Below are 15,593 nucleotides of genomic sequence, written 5' to 3'. Positions count from 1 at the left end.
CAACAAATGGTTCCATTGTCGGGACCAGGATCTGCATAGAGATGTTTGATTTTGTATCACTGGAATCTGACAAAGAGAGGAATTGAAGAGTGATTGGATAGAAAGATTCACGAGTTTGCAGGATAGGAAAATAGGAATCCATGATTATCAAAGGTAGAGTGGTTAGATTGCTACTTATATAAGGAAATCCACAAAATTTTCTTTGCATCCTTCCCCTCTGAATTGTACGAGTGGATCACGAAGCTAGTAGACAATCAAGGAAGGTGTAGGTTCAACAAACCTATTGTGTGGACTCCAGAGTTGGTGCGTAGACTGGAAGCATCAGAGGATAAGATAACACACACTGTAGATCACTAGATAGATCGAATTATAGGAGGATTTATCATCGAGTTCGTGGTAAATACTTCAGTCAGCTATAACGAGGCAGAACGACGCTTCCTCAAAGGCTCGCAAGGTAAGTACGTTAAATCTTCGAACACTTGGATTAAAATGCTATTATGTGAAAAGTGGGTTATGCGAATAAATTGTTGTTTGCAGCTACGTGAAGTGGGAGGATCTACAAAAACGAAGGTAGCGCAGAACTAGTTACTAGCCCCTTGATTTCACCTCTGTGAGAAAGTGAGGAAGAACTCGTGAAGGTTTCACCAAGAAGTGTGATCATTTTGATAAAGCATCGAATTCTACACATACCACTCCCACCTACACCACCACCAGTTTCACCATCTTCACCCCTGTCTTCACCCAGACCACCTTCTCCACCATGACAGTTCAATATGGCAAGCGTGATAAAGTTTCCAGTGTTGAAAGGAGTAGGGAATGAAGATCTGGACCAGTTTTTGTTCGTGGTAAGGGCTGTATGGGAAGCACAAGGAGTGACGAATGACAATATAAAGAAAGCAATGCTGGTCAGCACTCTACAAGATCACACACTGACTTGGTACATTAAGCATTCAAATGACAATAAGAATGCAGGGATCGTGGATATCCAAGTTGCGCTAAACAAGGAATTTAGCAAGCCAAAATTAGAGACACAATCGATCATTGGATTTAAGGAAATCATGATGATTCCAAGCGAGACCCCCTGGGAGTTGAACCAGAGACTGAAGTGTACAATTCGTGAAGTGAATATGACCTTGACAGATGGGCAACACCGCACATGGTTTGTAGTATTGCTAACGCTCCATCTAAGTAACACGTTTTCATAGCAGAAGCTAACCACTCAGGACGAGGCCTTGGAGATCACAATGAGACTGCATGAGACATTGATACAAGATCCTAACCTATGATTTCAAAAAATCCACACGTAGTTGAAAAACTTGTGCCTTGAGATGCAGAGTTTTAAACAAGACAGGACAGCTCGCCCAGAAGCACGCGAGGAGGTATGGTGTGTAAAGTGCAAAGGCTAGGGACATGACAAGGACTATTGTCCAGTCTTCGTGAACTACCTAGTAGGAGGAGGAACAATGCCATTGAGACCAGAGGCACAAGAAGGACCGAGCGCGGTGCCTGCGTTATAGTACGTGATTTGTCAGATAGGAGGGAATCATGCTACAGATAATTGTTTTCTATTACAAAAGTATACACAAAATTCCCAACAATTGTTCTATAATTTCTGTAGGTTAGTAGGTCACGATGAGCACACCTATAGAGGTTATGAACTAATGATGGATCGAACTCCTACCTACAAAGTTCAGACCGAAACACGGGCCCTCGAACAAAATGCAGGGATGGCATGCACTGGATTTCAGGGGCGCGGATGAAGTTGAGGTGGAATGGCACCAGGAAGAGGTCGCAAACAATTGATATGTTACAATTGCAGAGGACCAGGGCATTATGCCTGCGATTGTACAAATCTGATGAGACCATCATGCTTATATTGTACATAGTTTGATCATGAGTCAGAGGACTATCCCACACTAATAGCGAGGTTGTGCGATAAAGGAGCACTCCAACCTCCCCCAGCTCAAAACCTGCAAATGATGAGGTCTGAGCCACGTGAGGAAGACCCGAATGTAAATATCATGCTCTGGAGTGGTATCATGACAAGAGATGACAAAGGCAATCAACCCGAAGAGAGTTCCTGGGTTCGCAAGGCTCCAATAAAGGAACCATAATTTGATTTGGAGCACGCTAAGGATACATTCATGGAAGCTAAGAAGAGCTTCGTGGATGCCTCCACTTCAGGAAGTAAAGACACACTAGAACTGGAAATGGACCCATCAATTCTCACTACATTTTCGAAGACATGCATGAAGTTGCTCCGCGATAGAAAATCTATGAAGGGCTGTAGCCATAGGAATACCCAATCACCTACATCAAAACTTCTTTCACTGCGATGTTGATCTGCCTGTTGTTTCATTCTATTTTGTGCCAACACGAGGTTATCCTTTAAGAGTTGGAGGACTTGTTGTTGATGTTCGATGTGATGTTCCACTGCCTGAACCTTAGCATTTTCTCTTAAATATGATGTGATGGATGGTGGTTGATACCCATAAAGTGCCATAAATGGGGTCATTTTTGTTGCTGTATGGAAGGAAGTGTTATACCACCATTCAACCAAAGGCAACCATTTGACCCATTGTGTCTGTTTATCAGATACAAAGCAACGAAGATATCCTTCCAAACATTTGTTTACTATCTCAGTTTGCCCATCAGATTGAGGATGATAAGATGAGCTATGAGCTAACTGAGTACTAAGACAGGAAAATAATTCTGTCCAAAAATTTCCAGTGAAAATGGGATCTCTGTCACTTACAATAATCTTTGGGTTTCCATGTAGCTTTTGAACTGTTTCCATAAATGCAGTAGAAACTGTACTGGCTTTAAGTGGATGTGATAATGCACAAAAGTGTGCAAACTTGGTAAGTCTGTCAACTACCACCATGTGACACTCTTTCCCTCAGACTTGGGTAAACCTGTGATAAAATCCATTGAAACCTCCTCCCAACGTTGGCTTGGAATGGATAAAGGTTGTAATAGACTTGGTGTCTTAATTGTTTCAACTTTATTTTTCTGGCAAACCAAACATTCTGCCACAAACTTTTGAATATCTGATTTAAGGCCATCCCAAAAAAATTCCTTCTTAACCCTGTGGTAAGTTTTTAAAAATCCTGAGTGCCCTCCTAAGGGAGAAGTGTGCAATTCCATAAGAATCTTTTGTTTTAGCTGGGAATTCTTACAGAGGTATAAGCGATCTTTGTACCATAACGAATCATTTTTCCAGCTAAATGTATCAGAAGTACTAGAATCTTGTTGTAGCTTTCGAATAAGTGCCCACACTTCTTCATCATTCTTTCATTCCTCCCTTGCTTCGTTTATCCAATCTGGTTGGATAATAGAAATGGCACACAACAATGCTTCCACATCCTCATCCTTTCTTGAGAGTGCATCTGCCACCACATTTTGCTTCCCTTTTTTGTAGATGATTTCAAAGTCATAACCCAACATCTTTGTGACCCACTTTTGTTGCTCTTCAGAGGATAATCTTTGTTCTAAAAAGTATTTAAGGCTATCATGATCCGTTTTTACCTTGAAGTGTCTTCCCATTAGGTAGGGTCGCCATTTCTTAAGTGCATGGAGTATTGCCAACATTTCCTTCTCATAAATAGCTTTGCTTAAAAACTTTCCCTTGATTGGACGACTTTCAAAAGCAATGGGTCTTTCATCTTGCATTAGAACATCACCAATTCCATTTCCTGAAGCATCACATTCCACAATAAAGTTTTTGTGAAGTCTGGTGTAGCTAAGACCGGTGCTTGGCACATTGCCTCTTTAAGATGTTCAAAGGCCTTTGTTGCTTCCGGAGTCCATGAAAATGAATCTTTCTTCAATAATGTTGTTAGAGGTGCTGCTATTCTCCCATAATTCTTAACAAACTTGCGATAATACCCTGTCAACCCAAGAAATCCTCGCAGATGCTTTATGGATGTGGGGATTTTCCATTCCTTAATGGCTTTAATTTTGCTAGGGTCTACCTTAACTCCTTCATGAGATACAATATGACCCAAATATTCCACCTCCTGGACTCCAAAGAAACATTTGGATCTTTTTGCATATAATTGTTTCTCCTCCAATAGTTGTAGCACCCTGTCAACATGTTCAACATGATCCTTCCAAGACTTGTTGTAGATTAGTATATCATCAAAAAATACTAACACAAATTTTCTAAGGAATGGTTTGAAAATTGAATTCATCAAACCTTGAAATGTTGAAGGTGCATTGGTAAGGCCAAAAGGCATGACCAAAAATTCATAATGACCCTCATGAGTTCTAAATGCCATTTTCGGAATGTCTTCAATCTTCATTCTGATTTGATGATATCCCGAACGAAGATCCAACTTGGTGAAGTAAATTGATCCATGCAATTCATCCAGTAATTCATCAATAACAGGAATGGAAACTTATCTTTAATAGTGAGCTTGTTGAGCTCCCTATAATCCGGACACATGCGCCATGATCCATCCTTCTTGTGCACCAATACTACTGGAGCTGAGAAAGAACTTTGACTCGGTTGAATTATACCAGCCTCTAGCATTTCTGCAACCATACGTTCAATTTCACTTTTTTGGACATAGGGATATCTGTACGGCCTGATGTTTGGAGGAACACTTCCTGGAATCAGATGAATAGCATGATCATGATCACGCATAGGTGGGAGACCTTTGGGAGTCTCAAATACCTTGGAATGATTGTCCAGGACTTTTTGGAGATCTGGAGAAATAGATGATTCCAATGTGGAAACATCTAGCGAACATAATTGTGCAATTACACCTCTTTGCTCCTTTTTTAGAAGCTTTGTCATACCATTAGAGCTGATTATCTTTCCTGGTTTCCCTGCAATACCCCTTAATTCAACTTCCTTTCCTTCCATAGAAAATTTGATGAAAAGTTCTTGAAAATTAAAAGCTATTGTACCCAAGGATTGTAGCCATTGGACTCCTAGTACAACATCAGCACCTCCCATTGGAATGGAAAGCATTGGGCTAGTCAATACATATTCTCCCATGGATAGCTTGATATTATGGCACTTTCCAGAGCAATTTATTGTTCCTCCATTTGCAATCATCACTTGACACTCTGGTGCTGGATATAGGAAGCAATTCAATTCTTTTGCTACCCTACAATGAATAAAATTGTGGGTGCTTCCTGAATCAATCAACACTATTACCTTTTTCTTCTTGATTTGTCCTTCTATCTTGATGGTTTGAGGAGTGGTAATTCCCGCCAATGCATTACAAGATATGGTCGGATTTATTTGTTCTTCATCTAGGCTTTGTTCCTGAAGTATATCTTCTTCTTTTGACCTTTCTTGCTCCTTTTCTTCTTCCTCTTCACAATCTATGTAGAATAATTTCTTCTCAGCACACTTATGACCTTTAGTGTATTTGCTATCACAACTGTAACAAAGCCCTTTTGCTCTTTTTTCTTCCAATTTTGTGGTGTCAACCTTATAGGTTGTGGAAGACTAGGGGCAACAACACTTCCGTCTTTATAGTTGTGAGTGGTATGCTTCCTGGTTGCCATAATTTTGCTTTCCATTTTTCTTGCTAACCTGAATGCCTTCTCTAATGAATCAGGTTCCCAAAGGCGAACATCATGTTGGATATTATCCTTTAAAGACCCTATGAACACATCAATCCTATGCTCCTCTGGAATATCTTTTACCCTTATGTTCAATTTTTGGAACTCCTCAATGTGCTCCATTACTAAACCTTTTTGTTTGAGACTTATCAATTGGCTAAAAAAAGTTTTGCTTTTTGTATCTTCATAATGTGCTATCAATTCTTCCGTAAAAATTTCCCAAGTGATAAATTGTTTACGAGAGCAAAGCCATTGATACCATACAAACTGATTTGGTTCCAAATATATAGTTGCCATACGTACCTTTTGTGCATTTTGCACATTATTGAGATCGAAGAATTGCTCCATCTGTAATATCCATGTGGCGGGATCCTTGCCATCAAACTTCCTCATATTGATTTTTTGAATATGGTGATTATTCGATCCAACATTAGCGTCTATGGAATCATGATTAACATTTCTTTTGTTCTCATCATGAGTTTCCTTTACTACCTTTTCACCATTAGTGACCCTTTCTTGTAGCAACTTCTTCAATTCTTCCATGTCTGTCTTCATATCTATCTTCAAATCTGCCATGTCTCTCTTCAAATCTGTCTTCAAATCATCCATCTTAGCTTCCATGCCCTTTATCTTAGATTCCACGCCATTTATCTTAGATTCCACGCCACCTATCTTAGCTTCTGTTAGCTTTTGTGAGCGTGACATTTGTTGCACTTGTTCTTGTAATTTTGATATATCATGTAGCATTTCTTCCTCTTCTTCATGGGTCATGCTAGAGCTTTTAGGTTCCTTACTAGGTGTTTAAATTTTCTTTCCTCGGGGCATCAGTTACCAATAATAATGCTTTACTATGCCCTTTGAATTCCGTTAAACCAAGCTTACACAAAAATTTAAAAAAAAACTACACACCTTTTTTTTACTTTATAGAAGCCTGATATTGAATCTGATGTATCTCTGTAATTTCGGATCATCCAATTCTGAAATTGCTACCTGTAGTAGCCTTCTCCATCCTCTTTCCAATGCCACAAGTCTGAGCCAAATTGGATTATCCAAGGAAGCGTTATGTGAAATCTCCCACCGTGACTTGTTTTTAGACTGGTTCAGTAGAGCGAACTTGTACGACGTGCCATGAGTCACTGTTTCAACCTTTGAATCTGAAACACACACAGAAGAAGCCACAGTCTGTCGTCTTTCTGTAACTTCTTACGAAATTTCAATCTGATCCCCAGAGAGAAAGTTATGACGATTTTTCCCAAGTCACCTATTTTGAATGTAATTCAGGAGTCTGCAAAAAGACCAACTTCCTCAGATCATATCTCCACAAATATTGCGCGAAAAGATCTGAAATTCGGACCCAAGGTTCAGCACGATTTCTTATCAAATGTGTTTTTTTTGTGACTTCAGAAATGTCACAGAAAAAAAAGTTATAGCGAAAATGCCACGATGACCTGTTTGGAGCAGCGAAACCCTATAATCCAAAGCTCTGATACCAAATGTTATGAAACAAGCTCACAAAAAGATAGAAAAAAGAGATCCACGCCTTAGAATTTAGCCTCTTCAAGGGGGCAACCTCCTTTACATTTTTGGATGATACAAATGACAAAACCTCCTTTCTATATATAGGAGTCTAGGGAGTCACAATATAATCTAGCCGACCTAACAATAATAATATAAAGCCACAAAAATAACAATAGAGGGATTCTATGGGGCACAGAAATAACAATATGGGGGTAATAGGGGCACAACAATATAAATAAGGGGTATAACTACAATAGTAATGGGGTAATCACTAGTATTATAGGGACCCAACAACCTCTTAGATCAAGGAATATGAAATAGATCAAGTGATTTTGGATCTAGGATCGGACGTGAACATCCTGCCAAAGAAGACGTGGGAGATCATGGCTAGGCCTGCACTGTAATGGTCCCCTATTCAATTGTGAATGTGTTATGAAACCAGCTCAAGAAAAGATAGAAAAGATAGATCAACACCTTAGAATTCAGCCTCTTCGAGGGGGCAACCTCCTTTACATTACATAAATGAACAATTCTTAGATGATACAAATGGAAAGACCTCCTTTCTATATATAGGAGCCTAAGGGGTCATAACATAATTAGAGCCGACATAACAATAATAATGTAAGAGCACAATAATAACAATAGTGGGCTTCTATGGGGCACAATGGCAACAATATGGGCACTACATGGGTACATCAATATAATAAGTGGGTTATACTAATAACAATAAGGGGTTACACTAATAGTATAGGGGCCTAACATGCCCCTCTCCTTCTAAAAGCGTTGTCCTCAACGCTTGAGTACTTCTTGACGCTTCTGTATAAAATTATTGTCCTCCCATGTGGAATCTTCAATGGTTAAGTTATTCCACTTGATGAGATACTTTGAAATTGATCGATTTCATAGCTATTGGGTTCTTGTCTTTGTGACTGCTCCAGGTTCCAATATGATTTTTCCTTCCTCTTCAATTTCTGGAAATATTGTTTGAATTGGGATCTTTTGCAACTTTTGAATAAGTGGCCATACTTCTCCGTCCTTCTTCCATTCATCCCTTGCTTCGTTTATCCAATCTGGTTGGATAATATAAATAGCACAAAACAATGCTTCCACATCCTCATCCTTGAAGAGTCTTCCCATTCGGTAAGGTCGTCATTTTCTAAGTGCATGTAGTATTGCCAACATTTCCTTCTCATAAATAGCTTGCTTGAGATGTAGCAGTAAAAATACCTAATCACCTACATCAAAACATTTTTCACTACGATGTTTATCTACCTGTTGTTTCGTTTGATTTTGCACCGAAGTAGCGTTATCCTTTAAAAGTTGGAGAACTTGTTGTTGATGCTTGATGTGATATTTCACTGCTTGAACCGTTTTCTTCTTGATATGTCCTTCTATTGCTAGAGTTTGAGGAGTGGTAATTTCTTCCAATCCTTTACATGATATGGTCGGATTCATTTCTTGATTCTCGATGTGATCTTTCACTTCTTGAACATTTTTCTTCTTGATATGTCCTTGTATCTTGATAGTTTTTGGAGTGGTAATTTCGAACAATGAATTACAAGATATGGTTGGATTCATTTCTTTTTTCTCGATGTGATCTATCACTTCTTGCACATTTTTCTTCTTGATATGTCCTTCTGTCTTGAGAGTTTGAGGAGTGGTAATTCTTGCCAATGCTTTACAAGATATGGTCTGATTCATTTCTTCTTTCTATGGGGTGGTGTCCTGGCATATATCTTCTTCTTTTGATGTTTCTTGATCCTTTTCTTCCTCCTCTTCATATTCTATGTAAAATAATTTCTTCTCAGCACACTTATGACCTTTAGTGCATTTGCTATCACAATTGTAACAAAGCCCTTTTTCTCCTTTTTCTTCCAATTGTTGTGGTGTAACCCTTGTAGGTTGTGGAAGGCTAGGAGAAACAACACTTCCATCTTTATAGTTGTGAGTGGTACGCTTCCTGGTTTCCATAATTTTTCTTTCCACTATGTCACAAAGCCATTTTACTCTTTCTAATTGTTGTGGTGTTGCTCTAAAGAAGGTGTTGCTCTTTGTATCCTCATAATGTGCTATCATTTCCTCCGTGAAAATTGACCACGTAACAAGTTGTTTACGAGAACAAAGCCTTTCGTACCATAAAAATTGATCTGGTTCTAAATATGAAGATGCAATATGTACCTTTTGTAACAGTTGTACACCATGTAGATCAAAATATTGCTCCATCTGAAGTATCCAATTTACCAGATCCTTGGCATCAAACTTCCCCATCTTGCTTTTTCTTGATTTTAGGAGCTCGACCTTGAAACGATTGTAACTCTGTAATTTCAGATCTTTAAGTTATGAAATTGAGACCTGTAGTAGCCCTCTGTGTCCTCTTTTCAATTCCACCAGTCTAATCCAAATTGGATTCTCTAAGACAGAGTTATGCACAATCTCCCAAGATGACCTGATTATAAACCTTTTCAGAAGAGCGAACTTGTATGAAGTGCAACGTGTCACTGTTTCGACCTCTGGATCTGAAAAATATATACAAAAAACTAAAGTCCATCCTCTTTCTGTACCTTCTTATGAAATTCCAATCCGATCCCCAGAGAGAAAGTTATGATGATTTTCCCCAGGTCACCTATTTGGAATGTAATTCAGGAGTTTGCAAAAAGACCAACTTCCTCAGATCATATCTCCACAAATATAGCGTGAAAAGATCTGATATTCGGACCTGAGGTTCAGCGCGTTTTATTCTCAAACGGGTTTTTTTTTGCAACTTCTGAAATGCCAGAGAAAAAAGATATAGCGAAAATTCCACGATGACCTATTTGGAGCAGCGAAACCCTAGAATCCAAAGCTCTGATACCAAATGTTATGAAACCAACTCAAGAAAAGATAGAAAAGATAGATCAACGCCTTAGAATTCAGCCTCTTCAAGGGGGAAACCTCCTTTACATTACATAAATGAACAATTCTTAGATGATACAAATGAAAAGACCTCCTTTCTATATATAGGAGTCTAAGGGGTCATAACATAATCAGAGCCGACATAACAATAATAATGTAAGGGCACAATAATAACAATAATGGGCTTCTACGGGGCACAATGGCAACAATATGGGCACTACATGGGTACATCAATATAATAAGTGGGTTATACTAATAACAATAAGGGGTTACACTAATAGTATAGGGGCCTAACAGAATGGCGAACTAGCAAAAGATCCTACCTATGGGAAGATTGCAAGGAATAATGGTAGATATTGAAGGTGCGAGCACGCTAGTAGATTTCAAAGTGATATAGATTGTTGATGAAAACAACCCCTATCCCGTGCTACAAGGAATAGATTGGGCCACTGACATGAATGGAGTGATAAATCTAAAGAAGGGTAAGATGATTTTTGAAAAAAAGTCACAAAGTGTAGTGGTACCTTTAGACCTTGTGGAAGGATTCCGCTACATACAGCCAGTGGGCGACTACGATAGTTATGATGATCTAGACTACATCTACAAGATAATCATATGGGAGTAGGACTGGGTAAATCCAACTACGGATGGTAGGATCTTGTGGGAGAGCGAAAGCTCCTACACCTTAGATTTGGATGAGGAAATAGAACAATGGAAGAACTAGTTACATGAGGTAACCACGCTCAACTGTAACATGATGACAAGGTCACTAGGCTGTGTGGCAACTGAGGTAAGAGATCTACCTATGTATGACGGGTTGAGCGAGGTAGATGATATCCTGAATAAATTTGAAAGAGAACTACCAGAACAACAGCAGTTCGACACTCTGAAATGAGTACTATGCACTGTGCCCATAAGATGGTGGGGTATGCATCAAAGAAGTTTTGAGGGCTGGCGCAAATGTAGAAGGATGATGTGCATGGAGTTTGGAAAGCCTCAAATTCAGCTAACAGACAGGTATGATGAATGAGATGATCCATGTGCACACCTTGTAAAATGGACCAAGGTCTATGGGGAAGAGCCACAACATGAGTGGGTGTAGCTGCTCTGTCATAACCTGGATATCATACCCATGAATTGGTATACTGAGATAGAGCTACACCATGGCATAAGCGAATGGGATATCTTGCATGAAGGATTCATGTTAACCTTCAAGTTTTAGGATCATTGGTGGGATACTATTGATGATGCACTACAATCAGTAAAAGCAGTTATCTTCAAAATATCTCCAGAGCCAATGGAAGTCCTTCAGCTAGAATGGGAGACCCAGCTGAGTTGTGTGCTGGAGTGTTACAATATAAACATTGAGGAGGATGATGAAGATCCATGAAAAATTAACATTCCATAAACTGAAGGCTACCATGAGGTTCAAGGACCAATGATTGAAGATCCTGACATCACAATGCTAGTAAAAACAAAGCAGGTAAACATTGGGACGGAGGCCGAACCGAAGTATGCAATGCTCGGTGACTATTGGGATGATAAGATGGTTGAAGCTATGATGCCAATGGAGTACATTGTACCTAGTCTAGGCATAGCAGCACTCACAGGTATGATGGACCATGAAGCCCTGGGAGAGAGGCTTTCGCAGTTGGACGAACTTGAGGAGTAATGGTTCCTGGTCGGCTTTCATCAACAAGTGCAAAAATAGCTTGAGAAGGCCTAGCACGATCGCCATATTAAGTTGCACACATTCAAGGTAAATGATTTAGTGTTGTTGTATGACAGTAAGTTTGATAAGTTTCTGGGAAAGTTCAGAACACATTGGCTGGGACCATACGTTGTTAAGGAGGTCACAAAGGGAGGTGCGGTCTGTTAGAGTCGGTCATGTCAGTCCTCCGTCAGAGATCAAAACTCTTTCTGCATTTCATTTTGAGGTGTCTCGCTCCATGCACTCAGTGGCATTCCACTAGGGGCATGCCATAATCTGACGGAAGGGCCTTATCATTCGTTCCCCTCATGTCTTGTGCCTACTGGCTCAGGTCTTTTCATCAATGTGTATTAAAGTGCATGACAGTCAATGTTTGATATTTTAGTGGACAAGAGTCATTTCGGTCATTAAGTCTAAGGATTAGTCGTGTGGTCTTCAAACAATGTCCAGTAAAGCCAGCAAGGCCAGAGGGAGGCTCTTATAAATTTGTGATTCAAAGATTTTCATCGTCATATCGATAGATTACAACTGCTCTTCAAAACTCTGTTTTGAAGAAAAGTCAACAGTTTGTCATTTGTAATAATTTTCAAAAATTTCTCAGTGGATTTCTCCAAGCACAACCCTGGTCTCCTTATCCAAATCCCATGTCGGCTATGCCTACAAAAAATTGCCAAAAATTTCATCATTTTAGTCAAAGAAATCAAAAGGAAGTGTGAAAAGTAGAGTTGTATTAATTGTGAAAAAGTGCCAACGTGAAAACATTACAAAATGGGTTTTGGAGACATAAAAAATCAAATCCCACTCTTGGAAGATATTTATCCAAGTATATAAACCTTTTTTACCAAGTTATATTCATAAAATCTTATAGCAAAGTCGAATTTGGAGGTTGAAGAACAAACCACAGTTGAAAGACCGTGACTGTGTCAAAGGATTGGAGCACGACGCACAGGTGGAGGAGCGTGGCGCACATAGAGCGCCCAACGCACTAGGGATTTCCACCCAATGTTAATTTGCATGGGCACGACGCACATAGAGGGTGCGGCGCACTGGGTTTTTGGCGCGGCGCATATACACAAAAGCCCGATTTTTCTCAGAATTTGCAACCAATGACCTTCAATCCCTTGGATTTTCCAGGTGGGGTCAATCTCTCAATGTTTCATCCATTTTTATGTTAGTATGATGATAGTTTCTGGTGGCTTATGGTTGCACAAAAAATCTTAAACCCTACCACTTAAAATAACCAAAGCAAATGCTGTTAGGGTTACAAACTCATTGTGTTGGTGCCAAGGTTCTTCCTCCATTTCATTTTTCCTTCTTTCCCTCATTCCCTTCTTCCCTATTCTACTTTTTCCATTTCTCCCTATCCTAAAGTGCTACTAAAATCATATTCCCTATCCCCTCTGCACATTTGTCAAAGGTAAAACCCTAAACCCTACCCCATATAAATTTTCCTAACACCCCAAACCCTACCCCATATAAAATCTCCTAAACTCCCTAATCCCTTCATATTATTCCCCTTCCTAACAACCCCTTGATGCATTTTCCCCTTGGTTATAGATTTCAACACATCAAAAAGAGCAGTTCAAGCACAGTTCATACACAACAGTCATCTTGTCTTCAAGGTATTTTTATGCTCTTAACCTGCAAAAAGATACCCAAATACAGAATATGTGAAGAAGATACCCAGAACATAGAATAGTGAGAGACAACAACAAATATTTTATTATTCAAAAAGCAATGTTCACTGGCCTCTTCGAGGGGGCAACCTGGAATAGAGTAGAGCTCGATACAAAAATAAGACATGATGCTCCTCGTAGGGAGTCTCTATCCTTTATATATGACTCATACATGCAATACCAAGGATCAATACCATGGGTTTTATTAATACCATCTATCTAATACTATGGTCCATTTGCAACTAACTCTGGTCCCGTCATTAATTACGGGTTAACCACTTACAGTTATTAATATGAGCTTTATTAACTCTTGACTATGACTCGATCCCATTACATAAATAAGGGGGTTAGGGTGGGACCCTAACATGCCCTCCCCCTTAAGACTAGCCTTGTCCTCAAGGCTGAAGCTGTGGAAACTACTGAAGAATAGTGGCTGGTTCCCAAGTCGCATCTTCCAGAGAGGTGTCTTTCCACTTGACGCGGACTTCCCTAATCATGCAGCCCCGCAGGTGCTTGTCTCGTGTGTCTAGGACCTGTTCAAGTTGGAGCCAGATTGACCCTTCGTCCAATTCAGGTAGACTGGTTTGAATTCTGCAATTGTTCCCAATCACTTTCTTGAGGCATGAGACATGGAAAATTGGATGGATTTTTGCAGTAGGTGGCAAAGCCAACTTGTAAGACACTTCTCCAATGCGCTAAAGTACTTGATATGGTCCGTAGAATTTTGGAGATAGCTTCTGACAAACCTTGTCTTTGAGTGATGTTTGCTTATATGGTTGCAGCCTCAAAAATACCTGATCCCCTTCTTGAAATTGGTGCTCTGAACGATGCTGGTCTACCTGTTGCTTCATGCGGTTTTGAGCTTGATGAAGATTCTCTCTAAGATGGGCGAGCATGGTTGTGCGGTGTTGTAGGAGTTGATCCACTACTTGTACCTTTGACCAACCCTTGATATAAGAAGTAGGGGAAGGAGGGAGTTGACCATATATTGCTTCATAGGGAGTCATTTTGGTGGTGGCATGATAGTTGGTGTTATACCACCATTCAACCAGAGGTAACCACTGTACCCAAAGATGTTGCTTTTCTGAAGTGAAACACCTAAGGTAGGTTTCCAGACATTTGTTGACAGCTTCAGTTTGGCCATCCATTTGCGGATGATAGGAGGTACTGAGTTTTAGTTGAGTGCCTTGTAGCCTGAAGAGTTCCTGCCAAAAATTACTGGTGAAGATTAGGTCGCAATCAGAGACAATAGAAGTGGGCATGCCATGCAATTTGAATATCTGATCAATGAAATATTGAGCGACCAAAGTCGGTGTAAGCGGGTGGGGTAGGGCGCAGAAATGAGCATACTTCAAAAGTCTGTCCTCAACCACCATGATGACTGACTTGTTTCCTAACTTTGGAATACCTGTAATGAAATCCATAGAAACCTCCGTCCATATTGATGCTGGGATGGGCAACGGTTGTAATGTGCCTGGTGTGTTGACAGTCTCCCCTTTGTGGCGTTGATAGACATCACACTGTGCTACGAAAGTAAGGATGTCCTTTTTCATGCCTGTCCAAAAAAATGATCTTCTGGTGCGAACATACGTCGTCTGAAAGCCTGAATGTCCTGCAATGGGGGATGAGTGCAATTATGCCAAAATGCAACTTTTGAGGGTGGATGTTGGTGATATTATGACTCTGTCCTTGTAACGAAGAATCTCATCTTGGAACGAGTAGCCCTTGGTGGAATTTGGATCCACCTGCAATTGAGAAATGAGTTGGGAGATCCTGGGATGTGAAAACCACTCCCTGCGAGCCTCTTCAATCCATTCTGGAATGGGGAGGGAAATTCCTAGCAGAGTACTTTCCTCCTCAAATTGGCGAGATAATGCATCTACTACACTATTGTCTTTCCCTTTCTTGTAAATGATCTCATAATCATATCCCAGCATTTTGGCGAGCCATTTATTTTGTTGTGGGGAGGATAGGCATTGCTCCAAAAAATATTTAAGACTGTGATGGTCTGTGTGGATTTGGAAACGTCGCCCCAATAAGTAAGGTCACCAAGTCTCTACTGCATGTAATATGGCCATCATTGGCTTCTCATAGGTAGATTGGCCCAGATTCTTCCCCCTTAGTTGTTGGCTTGTGAAGGCCAAAGGTCGCCCTTCCTTCATTAAGACCGCCCCAATACCCGTACCCGAAGCATCACATTCAATGAAAAAATATTT

Source organism: Pinus tabuliformis, chromosome 2_1 (assembly GCF_031772625.1).
Source record: "Pinus tabuliformis cultivar Carrire ecotype Pingquan chromosome 2_1, CPIR1, whole genome shotgun sequence".
In the NCBI taxonomy this organism is placed as follows: Eukaryota; Viridiplantae; Streptophyta; class Pinopsida; order Pinales; family Pinaceae; genus Pinus; species Pinus tabuliformis.
The sequence above is the reverse complement of the archived record's forward strand: the minus strand, read 5'-3'. Positions refer to the sequence as shown.